This window comes from Neophocaena asiaeorientalis, unplaced genomic scaffold (genome assembly GCF_003031525.2).
Source record: "Neophocaena asiaeorientalis asiaeorientalis breed wild unplaced genomic scaffold, Neophocaena_asiaeorientalis_V1.1 scaffold332, whole genome shotgun sequence".
In the NCBI taxonomy this organism is placed as follows: Eukaryota; Metazoa; Chordata; class Mammalia; order Artiodactyla; family Phocoenidae; genus Neophocaena; species Neophocaena asiaeorientalis.
In genome coordinates, this window is record NW_020173111.1 from 3,983,638 (window position 1) to 4,003,327 (window position 19,690).

The 19,690-nt window shown below is 39.1% G+C and overlaps 1 protein-coding gene across 1 annotated transcript in view; it reads right to left on the reverse strand.

Annotated features, from left to right (window-relative positions):
• The window catches only part of GADL1 (GAD like acidic amino acid decarboxylase 1), a 258,300-nt gene that overhangs the window by 1,690 nt on the left and 236,920 nt on the right, over nt 1–19,690 (reverse strand). The gene's annotated exons all lie outside the window — the stretch shown is intronic.

Consider the following 19,690-nt stretch of genomic DNA (forward strand, 5'->3'; position numbering starts at 1 on the left):
TGATCAATCCTCATCCCCTTAGGTAGGTGGGCTTCTAGCGCGTATGTGGGTATGAATGCATGTGTGTATGCATGCATGTGTAAGTATGTGCATCTGTGTGTACATGTGTGTTTGTGTGTTGTGTATGTGCGTGTGTGGGTGTATGTGTGTGCACAATCACATGTAATTTAAACTTCTAACCCCCCACTTGTCATTTACTGCTCTTAAAATCCTCCTAGTCACAGGACAATGCAGAACTGTGGGCTGACTTAGGCTCATGACAAAGGTACATTTATTTTTAATTCCAAGAGCGAGTGGGCTCTTGCATGTAACCTGTAGGTGTGAGAGTAGGTATGAGAAGGCATGGCCCACAGTGCCCATGCTAATCAATGCCAGGAAGATCTGGTCCATGTGGGGCAAATGTCTGCCCAGGAGAGTCACAGACTATCAATTTTAGAGCTTACAGCTTGTGGTTCTGTAGACTTTTTTTAAAACAAAAATCCCCTTCGTATTTATCTCCATCTTCCTCTAGGTAGTAACCAGGGCTTAATCCGCTCTGGCTTATAGCAAATTTTAAATTTAAAACAGGCATGCTCTTGGCTCAAACCTAATTTGCATTATCTATTCCTATTTATTTTTCCTCTATTTTTCTTTCCCAAATGATAATTTATGCCTTACCTTTGGAGAGCAGAATTTTGATTCCAGCTCCTAATGTGGCTCACAGGAGGCGCTTATCAAAATGAATGTCAGGTTTGCATTTCTTGTTAGCAAACCAAAAACATCTCCTAATGTGAGCAAGAAAGATAAAACTAAGAGGCACTCAGATGTGTTAATATAAAGATATTTTTGATCTTTAAATTCTTGCTCTTTATAAGGCATAAAAATTTGCTTCCATGGGCAGAACACCTGGCATCAGAACCAAACTTCTAAGCTAAATTTTGTCACTGACTTTAGAAAATTATAAAGAAATGACTAAACATCTGTGTGTTTCAGAGAACTAGCTAAGTAAGGGTTTGGCAGTACAACACACATCTTATTTTCGTACCCATGAATATAAGCTTAATTCCTAGAGGTAATTAATTACTCCTGGCCAAGAGGGGAAAACCTCCTTTGTTTAAATACTCCATGGGGTATATATGGAATTTAAGGGAAAAAAATGTCATGAAGAACCTAGGGGTAAGATAGGAATAAAGACGCAGACCTACTGGAGAACGGACTTGAGGATATGGGGAGGGGGAAGGGTGAGTTTTGACAGGGCGAGAGAGAGTCATGGACATATACACACTAACAAACGTAGTAAGGTAGATAGCTGGGGGGAAGCAGCCGCAAGGCACAGGGATATTAGCTCGGTGCTTTGTGACAGCCTGGAGGGGTGGGATGGGGAGAGTGGGAGGGAGGGAGACGCAAGAGGGAAGACATATGGGATCATATGTATATGTATAGCTGATTCACTTTGTTATAAAGCAGAAACTAACACACCATTGTAAAGCAATTATACCCCAATAAAGATGTTTAAAAAATAAATAAATAAATTAATAAATTAAAAAAAAAAAATACTCCATGGGGAAAGCAAGCTGTAAGCAACACCAACATCATTCATTAAATCTGCCACAAATTATAACTGTAGTAGTAGCGGTTGTTGTTATTGTTAATATTTTACCAACTCTTTAACATTTGCAATGTGCTTTTCATGTCTCTGAATCTCATAAACCCAAATTAAAGCTTATTTGAAAAGAATCCACATTTTTGCAATTTAGGGACCAGAATGTTCTCGTGACTAGCCAGCTTGTCACCTTTGCACATTAAAAAAAAAAACAAAAAAAACCCCCACTTCCTATTTATAAAGCTTCAGGCATAATCCAATTCTTGGCAACTAGGATATTCTCTTTTGCTGATCGCAGCAGAGAAACAGTCCTAATCCGACAAGATGGAATACTCACAAGGGAAAGAAAATATGTGCAAACCAAATGTAAATATCTGAGTGTCGCCCCTAAAGGGAGCACGCAGGAGGAAGGCAATTTAGCAGGAGTGGGATTGCTTTCCAGCTCTCAATTATTTTACTGCTGGTTTTTCCCCCAAATTGTATATCAAATTCTTTTCTCCTGCCTCAGTGCTCTGGTCCCTGCATCTTAAGTGGAGGAAGATCCTGACATTTCTATTTGGTTGCACAGGAACTTAATCGACACATTTCTGTAGGGTTGCTGTTTCCCCCCTTAAATTATGTTTCAGCAATGATTTAGCCATTTAAACAGAATGTTGTTGCCACACCCCTGCTGCATAAATAGCATTTGGTATTTAAAAGTTGCTTAAACCCAAGGAAAAGAAAAAAACAACTCTCTCATTCTGGCCAAGTACAGTAATTTGTTAACAGATAACTGACCAGGTGTCACCAGAGCCTTTTATTAAAATAAAATCGTCATGTCTGTAAAATGACATTTCTTCTTAAAAATGTGTAACTTATTTAATGTTAAACAACATATTTTTTTTCAATATACAAAGTGTTTCTCAAACTCTCCGTGTTTATTTTTTCCAGTCCATTACATACTTTTGTGAAATACAGTAAAAGTGAATAACTAAATGAAAATTAATTACTAAATTAAAATGAAATAAAAAAGACATAAAAACAAGGTCCTACTGTATGGCACAGGAACTATATTCAATATCCTGTGATAAACCATAATGGAAAAGAATATATGTGTGTGTGTGTGTGTGTGTGTGTGTGTGTGTGTGTGTGTATAACTAAGTCACTTTGCTGTATAGCAGAAATTTAAAAAACACTGTAAATCAACTATACTTCAATAAAATTAATTAAAAAAAATTTTAAAAAGAAAGTAAGAAGGTAAAAGGAAGACATAATAAGTACAAGCTAAATTAGTGGGTTTTTTTTTTAATCAACAGTAAACTTGCTGTTGTTATAAAAGCTTCTGAACAGTAACTCTGGGTTCCCATGTTTTTCTTATGGCAGACACCCAGTTCATGGATCTGCAGGGTGCTGGAGACCACATTTTGAGGATTGCTGCTCTGTTTTAACTCCCTTGTCTCCTTGGGGGTGTATATAATTTTAGTTATGAATGTTGGTGTTATTTTTCATACTTACTTCTGCATATTGGCATAATCTCCATACCATTTTGAATCGTGTTTTTGTTTTTCACTAAACCACTGTGCCATAGTTTACCTAAACATGTCCCACTTGTTAAGTCTTGGAACTGCTTCCAATGGCACTTCAGTGAAACCATGAACCCAATCATGAAAACTCTAAATCACTTCTTCTAAGTCTAGTTCAGAGATGATAAATGTCTCAAAATCTCCTAGACATTAGGATCTTTATACAACTTTTCCCATCAGATGCTCTAAGGGTGAAATAGTCACATTTTCACCTGCAAAATATGGGGCAGCACAACACCCAGCATGACTGAGAAGATCAGCCCATAATTAAAGGAAGCGATCCTTTCAAGTAAATATGAGGGGCAAAGACTACATACACTTCTACTGTGACTCTAGATAGCAGAATCATTCAGAGCTTCTAATAAACCCAGCAAGATTTGTGTTTTGCTAAATTCTCCCCTAAATTGATGTTCTTCAAACTCCAGACTTTAGAGCTGTTTTCTCAATTTCAATTTAATTAAATCTTCATTCTGTAATCTCTAAGGAAGCAAAGATTTTTTAAGGAGTAGGAGGCTAAACATAATAATTTGCACATCTTGTGGGGAGAGCATGGAGTGGGCAGGCAGACTAATAAACTGAAGAATAAATTAGAGTTTTATTGTAATTAATAAAACTTTTTCTAAGATTATTTTGCCTAAAGGAAAGTTAGTTGTATCAAATGCAGAAAATTATCTACAATATTTTTTCTCTCTATAAAAGTCACTTGAAAGAGTTTTTAATTTCCTTATATTTACACTAAACTTCATACATCTTTGGCACCTTTTGTATTTCCCAGAACAGAGTTTATAGCCATACCAAAGCTACTCATTGCAATACATGGTTAAGCAAATAAACACTGAGAAAGCAATATAGTGGGGGCTGATTCAGCTGCTATGTTGAATGTTATTTGCTCTAGCTCTAGTTTGGTAAGCTTTTTTTTTTCTGTAAAATGCCAGACAGTAAATATTTTAGGCTTTGTAAGCCATACAAGCTCTGCTGCAAATACTCAACTATGCCACTGTAGCATGAAAGCAGCCCTAGACAATATATAAACAAATGAGCATGGCTATTCAGGGACTTTATTTAGGAACAATGAAATTTAATATTCAATATCATATGATTTTCACATGTCACAAAATATTAACTGCTTTTCATTATTTTTCAACCTCTTAAAAATATTAAGTCCATTTGTAGCTCCTAGGCTGTACATAAATAGGTGATAAGCTAGATTTGGCTTTAGACATAATGTACTACTCCCTGGTCAAAATGGAAAAAAATACATTACGATATATAAAATCTACCCCTTAGAAGGAAAAAGTGCATGAATATTAGGTTCACTGGGCTTCTTTCAGAAACTCTGAATTGGGCCAGGGAATGAAAAAGTTCTTCCTGTCTCTTCTTCTCCAGCAGAGCATGAAACCAGAGCCACAGATGGGTGGGCAGGGTTGCCACAGTGGATTTCTTCCAGAACAATTATTCTTGAACCATCACAACAAGTAGCTTGTTTTATATTGTCTTCCCAAATAATCTGGGTTCCAAATAAGCCCCATGTTCCATGTTAACTTGAGGTGGGTTCTTCTGAGTAGGATATTAAAATCTAGCTCATGAAAAGAGTTGGCAGGAAATGTCCACACTTGGTACCTGGCACCCAACACAAGACTCTTTCTGAGACTTATAACAAGGTATGTAACTCCTTTCCCCATTTAAGTCATTTTGTTTGTGTATAGTTTGGGGACATCTCAGATTTGCTGAGCCCAGATAGAGATGCAATGCTGATCAAGGTGAGGGCCAGAATTCAGGGCATGAAGAGCAGCAACGGCCAGGATTTAAATGGAAGAATTCCAGTCCAAGAGAAGAATTAGCAAGACTAAACCAGTCAGAGAACTTAAGTGGGCTTTCCAGGGGCCTTCCTTCTTCTGAGAAAAGTGCAGACCAGCACAGTGACAATCTAGGAAGCAAACGGGGCTTTCCCAGTGCATATAAGCTGAAGGCCAATCAATCATCAGAGAAAAGCTACCCTGGAGAGATTCCCCAGGCATTCCTGGATGCCCAATTTTGCAGTTATAGAAAATAAGATGTGAGAAAGCCTGTAAATCCTTTATTTGTTCATTACTTTCTCTGGTATTTATCTCCATAACTAAAGCATCATGATGGTCCTTGCATGAGCCAGTGAATGGAAGGTCATCATAACACTGATACTGGATCACAGTCTAAACACAGATTTTCATCTCTTATTTTCCTTTTGGCTTCAATTAAAAAAAGATATACTCTCCAGTGGATAAGTGCATTCCATCAATTTCTGATCATGAAAAGAGCTCAAACATATAAGAACTTCCCAAAACTTAAATGAACATTTTTATCTTGATTTCTTCTAACTGTACATAAGAACCAGATAACTTGATTTCTTCTGACTGTACATAAGAACTGACTTTTCTAAATTTTAAAATTTGTATGGAAACACAGAAGACCCCAAATAGCCAAAGCAATCCTGAGAAAGAAAAACAGAGCTGAGCTGGGGGAATCAGGCTCCCTGACTTCAGACTATACTACAAAGCTACATTAATCAAAACAGCATGGTAGTAGTGCAAAAACAGAAATATAGCTCAATGGACAGGATAGAAAGACCAGAAATAAACCCACAGACCTATGATCAATTAATTTATGACAAAGAAGGCAAGAATACACAATGGAGAAAAACAGTCTCTTCAATAAGTGGTACTGGGAAAACTGGACAGCTACATGTAAAATAATGAAATTAGAACATTCTCTAACACAATACACAAAAATAAACTCAAAATGGATCAAAGACCTAAATGTAAGGCTGGACATTATAAAACTCTTAGAGGAAAACATAGGCAGAACACTCTTTGACATAAATCACAACAATATCTTTTTTGATCCACCTCCTAGAGTAATGAAAATAAAAACAAACTAATGGGACCTAATTAAACTTAAAAACTTTTGCACAGCAAAGGAAACCATAAACCATGAGAAGAGACATCCTACAGAATGGAAGAAAATATTTTCAAATGAAGCGACCTACAAGGGATTAATTTCCAAAATATAAAAACACCTCATGCAGTTCCATGTCAAGAAAGCAAACCACCCAATCAAAAAATGGTCAGAAGATCTAAATAGACATTTCTCCAAAGAAGACATACAGATGTCCAAAAAAGCATATGAAAAGATGCTCAACATCAATAATTATCAGAGAAATGCAAATCAAAACTACAATGAGGTATCACCTCACACTAGTCAGAATGGCCATCATCAAAAGTCTACTAACAATAAATGCTGGAGAGGTTGTGGAGAAAAAGAGAACCCTCCTACACTGTTGGTGAGAGTGTAAATTGGTACAACCACTATGGAGAACAGTAATCCCACTCCTGGGCATTTATCTGGAGAAAATTCCAATTCAAAAAGATACATGCATCCCTATGTTCATAACAGCACTACTTACAATAGTCAAAACATGGAAGCAACCTAAATGACCATCAGCAGAGGAATGGATAAAGAAGATGTGGTACATATATACAATGGAATATGACTCAGCCAAAAAAAGAATGAAATAGTGCCACTTGTAGCAACATGGATGGACCTAGATATTATCTTACTAACTGAAGTCAGACAGAGAAAGACAAATATCATATGATATCACTTCCATGCAGAATCTAAAAAAAAATGATACAAATGAACTTATTTACAAAACAGAAACAGACTCACAAATATCAAAAACAAACTTATGGTTACCAAAGGGGAAACAAATTTATGGAGGGGAGGGATAAATTAGGAGCTTGGGATTAACATACACACACTACTATATATAAAATAGATAACCAACTGTAACTATTACTGTAGAACTCTACTCAATATTCTGTAATAACCTACATGGGTAAAGAATCTGAAAAAGAATATATATGTGTGTGTGTGGGGGTGTGTGTGTGTGTGTGTGTGTGTATACATATATTTGTATGTATAACTGAATCAATTTGCTGTACACCGGAAAACACAACATTGTAAATCAACTATACTCCAATAAAATTTTTTAAAGAAAGATATTTTCATTTTCACAGGTTTAACGTATTTCTGCTGTTTGGATATATGTGAAATTATAAATTAAGGAAAAATGAACACTATTATAACAATGAAACTTCCCATCAAAGAAAAAAAAGAATTGGCTTTTCCTTTACACATGCAATTCAGAACATATAGAAATGGGTTTTGAATTCAGCTAAATATATATCCTCCCATTTGTAACCTCTGTGTTACACAGGGAGGTTGTTGCTAAATGAACAGCTATTGAAAGAAAACATTTCCTTATGGTCTAAACATGATATAGTCCAAAGGAGAAAGTGATTTTTTAGTCTTAAAAAAAAGTTCTTTGTGGTAATGGTTAGCTTTACATCCTTAAAATGTAGTAAATGGAATCTCTCACCCGATACTAAAGAAACAGTTGCTACCTCACAATACAGAAACAGTTCCCTTGTATTTCCAAACACTTTAGAGTAATTTGCCCCAAACATGACATTCTATATAGAATAGGCATTTGCCCTCCTAACACAGTTTGCTTTTGTCTAAAATTGTTCTGAGCTCACAGCCCTAAACAGCAGAAATTTTGCTTATGGCTGATCACACAGGCAGTTTCCATCCCCATCAAGGAAGAAACCAGTATCTGCCAGAACAACATTAAAGCACTTCCACATTTCTAAGAGCATTTCTGACTCAAAGAAGGAAAACTGTGATACTATAGTGTGGATACATGACCATTGGACTATAAACTCTGTTCAAAGCTAGGTCTTCACCTTATTTTTCTTTATATCCCTCAGAACCGAATGTAAAGCCTTGCCAGGAGATAATGCTATGCACTTGTCAAAACTCACAGAACTGTGCACCTTGAAAGGTAAACTTTACGTGTGTGTAAATTAAGAAATGAATAAATTAATTAACTTAAAAACAACAGAGATTCTGAGAGGGCCATGTAGATCATGAGAGGGCCATGTGAGATCATGCAAGTATCTTCAGCTCCTAGTGCCCCAGTTTCCTTATCTCTAGGCAAGAGATAATAATAATAGTACAGATCTCTTCCTAAGATTGATAAAATATGGAATGTGATATTGTGGGTGAAGTGTGTAATGCTGTGAACAGACAGTCCATGATGGAGATTAATATTCTTACTCAAGAAGAATCTAGAAATACAAATCAAAACTACAATGAGGTACCACCTCACACCAGTCAGAATGGCCATCATCAAAAAGTCTACAAATAACAAATGCTGGAGACGGTGTGGAGAAAAGGGAACCCTCCTACACAGTTGGTGGGAATGTAAATTGGTACAGTCATTATGGAGAACAGTATGGAGGTTCCTTAAAAAACGAAAAATAGAGCTACCATTTGATCCAGCAATCCTACTACTGGCCATATATCCAGATAAAACTGTAATTCAAAAAGATACATGCACCCCTATGTTCATAGCAGCACTATTCACAATAGCCAAGACATGGAAGCAACCTAAGTGGCCACCGACAGATGAATGGATAAAGAAGATGTGGTACATATATACAATGGAATACTACTCAGCCATAAGAAAAGAACAAAATAATGCCATTTGCAGCAACAATGGATGCAATTAGATATTATCATAATAAGTGAAGTAAGTCAGACAAAGACAAATATCATATGATATCACTTATATGTAGAATCTAAAATATGACACAAATGAACCTATATATGAAACAGAAACAGAATCACGGACATGGAGAACAGACTGGTCGTTGCCAATGGGGAGAGGGTTGGAGGAGGGATGGAGTGGGAGGTTAGGGTTAGCAGATATAAGCTTTTATGATAAACCATAATGGAAAAGAATATATAAAAAAATAATGTGTATATATATATGTATACATATGTATAACTGAATCACTTTGCTGTACAGCAGAAATTAACACAGCATTGTAAATCAACTATACTTCAATAAAAAATATTAAAACTGAAAAAAAAGAAGAGTCTAGAGAACAAAATCTGGAAAGGAAATGGAGCATGAATTGCAATGTTTCCTTCTAGTTCTACCACTCATTGCATGTCCTTTAGCAAATCACTTGAGTTCTCTGTATGCCTGAAAATGAGAAGGGTCATGTTGACCACTCTTAGATGCAAAGGATAAAGGTATTTTGGACATGGTGGAACTTGAAGCTTTTCTTCATGGTGGGCGGTGGAGACTAATGGAAACTGTATGGTCTGTATGGGGGCTTTGCAGCACATAAGATCAAATATAGTGGGGCTTCCCTGGTGGCGCAGTGGTTAGGAATCCGCCTGCTAACGCAGGGGACACAGGTTCAATCCCTGGGCCAGAAAGATCCCACATGTCGCAAAGCAACTAAGCCCGTGCACCACAACTACTGAGCCTGAGCTCTACAGCCCGCTAGCCACAACTACTGAAGCCCATGTGCCACAACTACCGAAGCCCATGTGCCTAGAGCCCGTGCTCCGCAACAAGAGAAGCCATGGCAATGAGAAGCCTGCGCACCGCAATTAAGAGTAGCCCCCACTCGCCGCAACTAGAGAAAGCTTGTGCGCGGCAGTGAAGACCCAATGCAGCCAAAAATAAATAAATAAATACACATATTAAAAAAAAAGATCATATATACTGTAATAGGGAAAAACAAATCTGACTTTATATTAGTTCTGTTCCTTTTGCTTTAACCTTTGTGCTCCGTTGCCTGTGCTTAGTAATGCTGGCTCTGCACCTTTTGTAAAAGAATGTTGCATATAGCCTGAAATATACAGGATAGCCCATTCTCAAGTCTCTGACCTTTAAGAGTCCATTCATATAAAGGTAAAAAGTTGCAGAACAGAGAATAACATGTGTTTTGTTGGAGGTTTACAGGAGCATCATGACCTATGTGGACAGCTGCAAGAATGAAGGATTCTGGCACCAAGAAGTTTGCAACTAACCATGCCCCCCCCTCCCTCTAGTTTGCCTTTAAAAGTGCTCTGCTGAAACCCTTTGGGGAGTTTGGGGTTTTTTCGGCACGACCCACCCATCGCCTAGCATGGCCCTGCAATAAACCTTTGCTCTGCTCCAAACTCCGCCGTTTTGGTTGTTTGGCCTCACTGTGTGTTGGGCACAGGAACTTGCATTCAGTAACAGTATCACCGTACTTATTAAATAGAATTCACACATAATTATAGAAGATTTTAGTTGAGCTGTGATTGACTAAGTTAACATAAGGTTCATTATCTGTGATTTTGCAGTTTTTCTTTTGTATTTTGGAGCCATCTTTCAAAGTTAGCTAGTATTTTTATATACCCCAATTCAATTCTTATACCCCACCCCATGCTTATTTTGCCTGATGACTAAATAAACTAGCTCTATGCACATATGAGTGGCCAAATATCCACTGTCCTCAGGACAGACTCAACTTATACCTGTAATTATCACAGCACTCCTTTTCACTGTTATAAGTGTCCCAATTTAAAGGCTAAGTTATATGGTTTAGACTAACCATAAATGGACCAAGACACTAGTTTACTGACTAGGGACCCAATTCCTGAAATTCTGTGACTCTGGACAAGAACTTTAGACTTAGGACTATGACTCCTGTGGGACTCATAGTCCTCTCTTATGAAAAACTGATAATCCCTTGTAGGACTGTCATGTGGACTAAATGAAATAATATAGATGAAAACACCAAGCATAGGGGCTTCCCTGGTGGCACAGTGGTTAAGAATCTGCCTGCCAGTGCAGGGGACACGGGTTTGAGCCCTGGTCCGGGAAGATCCCACACGCTGCCAAGAAAGTAAGCCTGCAAGTTGTGGCTCTAGAGCCCACGAGCCACAACTATTGAGCCCGCATGCCACGAGTACTGAAGCCTGCGTGCCTAGAGCCCATGCTCTGCAACAAGAGAAGCCATCGCAATGAGAAGTCCGCACGCTGCAATGAGAGTAGCCCCTGCTTGCCGCAACTAGAGAAAGCCCACACGCAGCTACGAAGACCCAATGCAGCCAAAAATAACTAAATAAAATAAATAAATTTATTTAAAAAAAACAAGCATAGAGTTGGCATCTGCTAGGCACTCAATAATATGAACTAGTATTATTAATTTCTTAAAATGAATTGGCTTTTAATCAACTTACATTCACACCTGGTCTTTTATTACTCTATTTCATTATCTCTTGAGACACAAGCATTTGAAAGTGTTGTGAAAACATGACTTGTAATTTATTCTTTCTCCCCAAAGCATCTAAACTGTATTAAATAATTCTGAGAGGTTGTGAGTTAGCAGTTTTAGAAATTAAATCTTACACCTCATGTATGCTGCTTCTATATTAATCTTCTATTTATGTTCTAGGTTTTTTCCAAGTCAGACAAAAATTAACAAAGCAAACTTTTTCTTTCTTTAAAAAGTAAAACAGTTGTTGATTATCTTGGCCGTTTGATGGTGGGGAGAGAAGTTTCCATTGAAATGTACTGTGGGCAGGGATGAGTTTCTATTGTATTCTAGAAATTTCTATGTGCTGTGTAATTTTGCAGCATACAGAAATATTTTCTAAGTAATGAAGTTACTTCTTCTTTGGACATGTGAAAAGTTCACATATAATGAAAAGGTCATTTATCCCCATATTCGAGAGCTTGTATCCAAAACTTTAGTCTCTGTGTTGTCCTGTCACGTACATTTTTATCAAAGGGGGATCAAAGAGCTGTATTAGGTGCTTCCCAAGTGTGCCTGACAATACACGGCACCTGGATCCAGACCCCAATCCACAGAAGCTGAATCTGAACTTCGACGGGACAGGCCATTGGTCTGTATGTTTACTGACCAGGCACTCAAGTTCTTGCTATCATGATGCAAGTTTGGGAACCTGGACAATGGCAGTCCTTTAACTAGGACGTTGGAGACATATGGTGCGGTAGGAGGTGAGAGGTGCTGGACAGGAAAAAACAATTTTGAGAGAGGAAGGAGGTGAGATTGGGAATCTCCCCTTCCTGAATTGCTTATGTTGATTTCATAATAAACGAGTGACCTTCAAAGAAGCTGTTAGCCAACTTTTCTGTTAATCATAAAACATGAAAAAGTATTTAAAATACTTAATTACGGCCCAGGAAACAATGAAACTCTTTATACTGAATGCTTAAAGAATCAATTTTCCTCTCTCCATATATCTCCTGCCATTCCTTACCTGCTCAATTCTTCTCCTACTCCTTTGCCCTCACTCTTTTCCCCTGACGTCTCCCCTCTACAATTTAGAGGTGAGCTGCACTGGTGTGCCTCCCAAGCTTACATTATGTAAAATCGGTGGTCCAGAGCCCATGATCATTTGCGTCTAAGAGATCATTTCAGCTTGGCAGACATGGAGAAACAGGCCACACTCGGGGCATACCTTTTTTCAAATATGGATTTTTACCCTTATTTTCCTCTGGAGTATATCTCAAAATCAGCACAACATTAAAAAGTGCTCCACTTTAAAAGCACTGCCCTGTCTATACGCCTCCCAATACAGATGAGCAAAGCCACAGAAACAAAGAGGTCAGACCTCCAGGAAGAATGAAAAACACAGCTTCACATGCGGTGTTTGTAACGTAGAAATGACAATGACGGCAATTCCAGTAAACCTAATGTCAGTCATACATTCAAGGCAGCCAGAATGAACAGTCATAAAAGGAAACCAAACTGAACTGAAAGCTTTAGCTGGAGAATGGACACAATAAATGTTCTACACACTATAAAGTAAAACCTTAATACTCAGTGGTGTCGCATGAGCTCACAGCTCCTCAGTAACTGTTGTGGGCCAACCCCCAAATGTTAGCCCATGCTGCGAGATCCCTATATTGTTCCTTAAAATGGCAAGTTATTCGGTAATGCTCAGCCAAGGCTGGCACCACCTCTCGGGGGCATTTGGAAAGGAGTCCAGGCATTTTGGGTTATTGCAATGACAGCTGCGTGTTTCTTGCACTTGATGTGTGAGGTCAAGAGTGACAAATGCTTCACGATGGTTAGACACAACTTGCCCAAGGAAGAATGATGTAGCCCCAAATGCCAGTGATGCCCCTGCTGAGAAATGCTGATCAGGAGCCCTGTGGGCTCCAGGAACACCTTCTACACTTTGTCTTGACACCTCTGGGTCCTTTCAGTTTCTCCCACAAGTTACTGACCTTGCTTTGAGTCAGAACAGATGACTCAGCTGATGGGTCAGCGAAGTAAATGGGACCCTTGAGGGCAAAAACTAGTCTTTTGTTGTTTCCCTTAGATTCTTTTTTTTTTTTTGCGGTACGCTGAGCTCTCACTGTTGCGGCCTCTCCCGTTGCAGAGCACAGCCTCCGGATGCGCAGGCCCAGCCACTCCACGGCATGTGGGATCTTCCCAGACCGGGGCACAAACCCGCGACCCCTGCATCGGCAGGCGGACTCTCAACCGCTGCGCCTCCTGGGAAGCCCTAGATTCTTTTTTTAATGTTTCATTTTTTTCTAGCTTTATGAGATCTATTTGAGAAATAAGAATGGTATATATTTATAGTGTCCAGTGTGATGTTTCGATATACACTTAAGTAACAAAATGCTTTAGCTTTGCACATACTGAGCAAATTAACAAAAGTGATTATACATTCTTCCTTATGGAGCTCCCTCAACACTGTTGAACCCAGTCCTTAAAATTAGAGGTTGCTTTTGAAGCCACATACAAGCCCGTGTGTCCCTGACTTTTGAAGTAAAATGCTGACTCAAGAGTTATGACTGGGAATTGTGAAGAGGTAGAAACAGAGAACAGCTGTTGGGCTGGGGAAATGATGACAATTTAGACTATAAATCCATCACATAGCAGAATCACTGAACTCCCAGTTCCCTAAAAGATACAGATAAAGGCCTGACACACTCCTGAGTTGTTTGTACAGGAAGCAGACCCCCTGCAGGTGGAAACTGCTGACCCCAAGCACATAGACCCTAGACTGGTTGAAACCAGAAGGTTGAAAATGCTGACTCCCAATTACCTCACCACCAGCCAATCAGAAGAATGTCCATCAGCTGATCACGTCCTCTTTGAACCATTACTATAAAACTCCTCACTACCCCCTCCAGGGGTACACAGTTTTGAGGGCATTAGCCCACTGTGGCCCCCCTTTGCCTGGCAAAGCAATAAAACTATTCTTTTCTACTTCACCCAAAACTCTGTCTCCAAGATTTAATCCAGTGCTGGTGTACACCGGCCGAATGTCAGCGACACTTTTTCCTTAAAGTCATGGAAAAAGTGTTGGCTGCAGGGTGCTGCCCCTGGAAAGAGGGGCTGCCACAGAGGCAAGAAGGAGGCAAAACAGACAGGGCCCTTCTTGGCCTCAACCAAGCTCCTCTTTACCTGTCTTACATGTTGGAGTTCTATGTAAGAATTTGTGTGACAAAAAGGGATCTGCCACTTAAAAAGACCAACTTTGAATTTGATTGGCAATGTATGTATTAATATTATTCAAGAGCTATCATTTTGGAATATCTGCAAAATAGCCCTCTAGATGTTGGCCAAGGGAATGCTCCCTTGATGCTGAGTCGAAGGGCAGAGAGTGGACCCTGGGGTCTGACATTCTTGACCCGGTTGGGGAAGCTAAGAAAATTCACAGGGAAATATGTCTCCTTGCTAAAACTAAGCTTCTTTTATTTAAGAGTTAAGGATAAGGGGCTTCCCTGGTGGCGCAGTGGTTAAGAATCCGCCTGCCTATGCAGGGGACACAGGTTCAAGCCCTGGTCCGGGAAGATCCCACATGCCGCAGAGCAACAAAGCCCATGTGCCACAACTACTGAGCCTGCTCTCTAGAGCCCGGGAGCCACAACTACTGAGCCCATGTGCCGCAACTACTGAAGCCCGTGAGCCTAGAGCCTGCACTCTGCAACAAGAGAAGCCACTGCAATAAGAAGCCTGTGCACCACAAGGAAGAGTAGCCCCTACTCGCCGCAACTAGAGGAAGCCGGTGTGCAGCAACGAAGACCCAAACGCAGTCAAAAATAATTAATTAATTTAAAAAAAAGTTAGGATAATCCATATGTTGCCAAGTTACGTTCCAGTAGAGTAATAATAAATAACCAACAGTAATAAATGACCATTTCACATAATTGAACTTAAGTATGTCCCAAGCATGGCTATGTAACAAAGCCATATCACATTCCAGGGGCTCTGTTGCCTCTGGCAGGTAATCATCATTCCATTCCCATGCTCTCACTCTCCTGTAAGTGCCCCAGGGTTTCAACTCATCCGCTGGCCACTTGAATGTCCTCTTTTTAAGAACTGCTTGTTCATGTTCTTTGCCCGTTTTGGGTAACCATCTTTTTCTTACTGATTTAGAAGAACTCTATGTTGGTAAGAACATTATCTGATGGCTTTACGTGTTGCAAGTGATTTATCTGCTTTTAACTTGGTTTTCAGTAGCTTTAATTACATATTACAATTTTTAACCCTTAAAATCCTTAAGAAAACCAAGAAACAAGTAATTGAACTGTTACTCTAGCATTTACTGTTTGGCAAACTTAAGAACATATTCCATAACCTCTAAAAACTTACATTTTTCTTATAGCATAATTTCTCCTTAATGTGGTACAAGATGCGTGTTTAATAAACCCAAACATCAAGTTCTACTAATGAACCCAAGGCTAAAGTCTCAGGCAAAGTGGGCTGTGTTTGTATTTCAAGGACATGATGAGAGCTAACTTCAAGTTTTCTCCAAAGTATATTTTTGTTCTCTCAGGGTCAGAATTCTGAAAACAGTATTTTATCAAGCTAGCTTTCTCTAACTGCATATGCAAACAGAACCAGTTTTGGAGTTTCAAAAGAGTTTCATCTTAACCATTTTTTTCCAGAGTCTAAAGAATACCATTGTCATATATTGTTAGAAAAATTATCTTTCTTTTTCTTTAGTCGTAATATCATAGCTAAGGTTTTTCCAATGAATTGAACCTTAATTTCCCATTTTACAAAAGACAACAAAGATACCAATCACACAAATGGAATATACACCCATACACCAGAAAACACAACTGTCACAAATCCTCCGAGAGATGACTGATAAAGTCCCAAACACTTCCCAACACAAACAGGCCTCGACGTCAGACACACATCAGAACCAACTAGCAAAACACCCAAATGACGCTTCGTGCTCAAAAGAGAAGTTTGCCGGGTGCACACCGGTGGACTTACTCAGTCTTGGAGCTCGTCAGCTCTTCCAGAGGCATCTTTCCGTTCTAGCAAGGGAAAGCATACATTGGCAGCCAGGGCTGAGCAGGGGAGAAACAGGGAGAAGCTCTGAAACAAATGGTTTGGGCAGCTGCTAGGAATGTCCACACCAGACCCCTGTCTGGGCAGGTCCAGTGAGCCACGACCAGGAGGCTCCTCGCAGCCATCCCAACGAATCCTCATGGCGGCTGCCCTGCTCAGGAAAACCCGGGAGCCAGATATCGCGAGAGCCCAGCCTCACGCTGGGAACCAAATACTTACCTAAAGTGGGTCCTGCTGCTCGCCGCTCAAAAGCCAATAAAGACACAAGCCTGGGGGAAGGGAAAGCTTGCTTTATTTTGGAGGCCAGCAACCAGGTTGGGGGGCATGCTGCTGTCCAAAGGCCGACTCCTCCCACTGACAATCAGTCGTCAAAAGCTTTTATAGACAAAGGGAGGGGGCTACATGCAGAAACAGCACACTCAGCTCTGACAGTCATCTTGAAACTGGTCATCGGTGGTCTGACCACCATCATCTTGATTGTTTTAAATACAGTTAATCTTCAGTTCCAGGATGGGTTTGTTCCCATTTCTTTGAGGCCAGTTCTCAGAATTGTGGCAGCTTGTGTCATGGCGACAGTCTGGTCATCATGTATTAACCTCTTCCACCTGGTGGGGGTTTCAGTATCTATAAGACAGCTCGCAGGACACGGCTCAGAATACTATCTATAGCCTTTGAGGAGGTACTAAAGGTCCTTGACTTTGCTTCATGACTGAACTATTATTATTTAGTCTTGTTGGACTGTTTTCCTTTGTTTCTGCATTTTCTCACTTCTCTGATTAAACTTATTCTTCGGCTAAAGTTTTCCCCCAGACAAAAGGCGGGCTGAGAACGTGGGGGAGCAAGGACCATAGGGTCCTGCTCCATTTCAGATGGACCTAGAGATGATCATACTAAGTGAAGTAAGTCAGACAAAGACAAGTATCACATGATACCACTTATATGTGGGATCTAAAATATGATACAAATCATCTTATTGACAAAACAGAAACAAATTCACAGACATAAAAAACAAACTTATGGGGCTTCCCTGGTGGCACAGTGGTTGAGAGTCCGCCTGCCGATGCAGGGGTTACAGGTTCGTGCCCCGGTCCGGGAAGATCCCACATGCGGTGGAGCAGTTGGGCCCGTGAGCCATGGCCGCTGAGTCTGCGCGTCTGGAGCCTGTTGCTCCGCAATGGGAGAGGCCACAACAGTGAGAAGCCTGCGCACCGCAAAAACAAAAAAACAAAGAAACACAAAACCCCACAAACTATGGTTGCCAAAGGGTAAAGGGAGTGACAGGGGTAAAGGGAGTGACAGATAAATTAGGAGTTTAGGAGTAACAGATATACACTTTATAAAATAGGTAAACAACAAAGACCTACTATAGCACAGGGAATTATATTCAATATCTGGTAATAACCAAAATAGAAGAGAATCTGAAAAAGATATATATATATATATATATATATATATATACACACACATATATATCTGAATCACTTTGCTGTTCACCTGAAACTAATATGATATAGTAAATCAACTATACTTCAGTTAAAAAAAAAAGAAGGGATACAAAGAGGAAAAAAACTTCTATTGATATGATTAAAATTATATTAGGCCTATATACTAATGAAGGAAAATTAATCTTCTCATCTAGAATTATAGTGTTTTCCAGTCTCTTTTTTTAATTATACAAATGGTTTATTTGCTTCATCTTATTATGAATATTATACATACTCAGTATAAAACACATACATGTGCGTGTATGCATACACATACAAATCACCATCACCATTAAAAATATTATAAATTAGAAAATAAAGATTATCCAAAATATTATGACCCAGTGATAATACCCATCTCTATTTAACAAGAAAATTCTTAATTCGCAGATATCCATAAACAGGGTATAAGAGGGCTATTCTGGATCGTGTTCTCTTCTTTCTTCACTTTATCATTCTTAATAAGTCTTAACTTTTATTTTGAATTTTATTTATTTTTCTATACAGCAGGTTCTTATTAGTCAACCATTTTATACACATCAGTGTATACAGGTCAATCCTAATCTCCCAATTCATCCCACCCCCACCCCCACCCCCACTGCCCACTGCTTTCCCCCCTTGGTGTCCATACGTTTGTTCTCTACATCTGTGTCTCAATTCCTGCCCTGCAAACGGGTTCATCTGTACCATTTCAAGGTTCCATATATATGTGTTGATATACGATATTTGTTTTTCTCTTTCTGACTTTCTGACTCTGTATGACAGTCTCTAGATCAATCCACATCTTTACAAATGACCCAATATCATTCCTTTTTATGGCTGAGTAATATACCATTGTATATATACTATCATGTCATCTGCAGAAAATGACAGTTTTACTTCTTCTTTCCCAGTTTGGATTCCTTTTATTTCTTTTTCTTCTCTGATTGCCGTGGCTAGAACTTCCAAAACTACGTTGAATAATAGTGGTGAGAGTGGACATCCTTGTCTTATTCCTGATCTTAGAGGAAATGCTTTCAGTTTTTCACTATTGAGAATGATGTTTGCTGTGAGTTAGTCATATATGGCCTTTATTATGTTGAGGTAGTTTCCCTCTATGCCCACTTTCTGGAGAGTTTTTATCATAAATGGGTGTTGAATTTTGTGAAAAGCTTTTTCTGCATCTACTGAGATCATCATATGGTTTTTCTCCTTCAATTTGTTAATATGGTTTATCACATTCACTGATTTGCGTATATTGAAGAATCCCTGCATCCCTGGGTTAAATCCCATTTCATCATGGTGTATGACCCTATTAATGTGTTGTTGGATTCTGTTTGCTAGTATTTTGTTGAGGATTTTTGCAACTATATTCATCAGTGATATTGGTCTGTAATTTTCTTTTTTTGTAGTATGTTTGTCTGATTTTGGTAGCAGGGTCGTGGTAGCCTCATAGAATCATGTTGGGAGTGTTCTTTCCTCTGCAATTTTTTGGAAGAGTTTGAGAAGGATGGGTGTTAGTTCTTCTCTAAATGTTTGATAGAATTCACCTGTGAAGCCATCTGGTCCTGGACTTCTGTTTGTTGGAAGATTTTTAATCACAGTTTCAATTTCTTTACTTGTGAGTAGTCTGTTCATATTTTCTATTTCTTCCTGCTTCATTCTTGGAAGGTTATACCGTGCTAAGGATTTGTCCATTTCTTGCAGGTTGTCCATTTTATTGGCATAGAGTTGCTTGTAGTAGTCTCCTAGGATGCTTTGTGTTTTTGTGGTGTCTGTTGTAACTTCTCCATTTTCATTTCTAACATTATTGATTTGAGTCCTCTCCCTCTTTTTCTTTTTGAGTCTGGCTAATGGTTTATC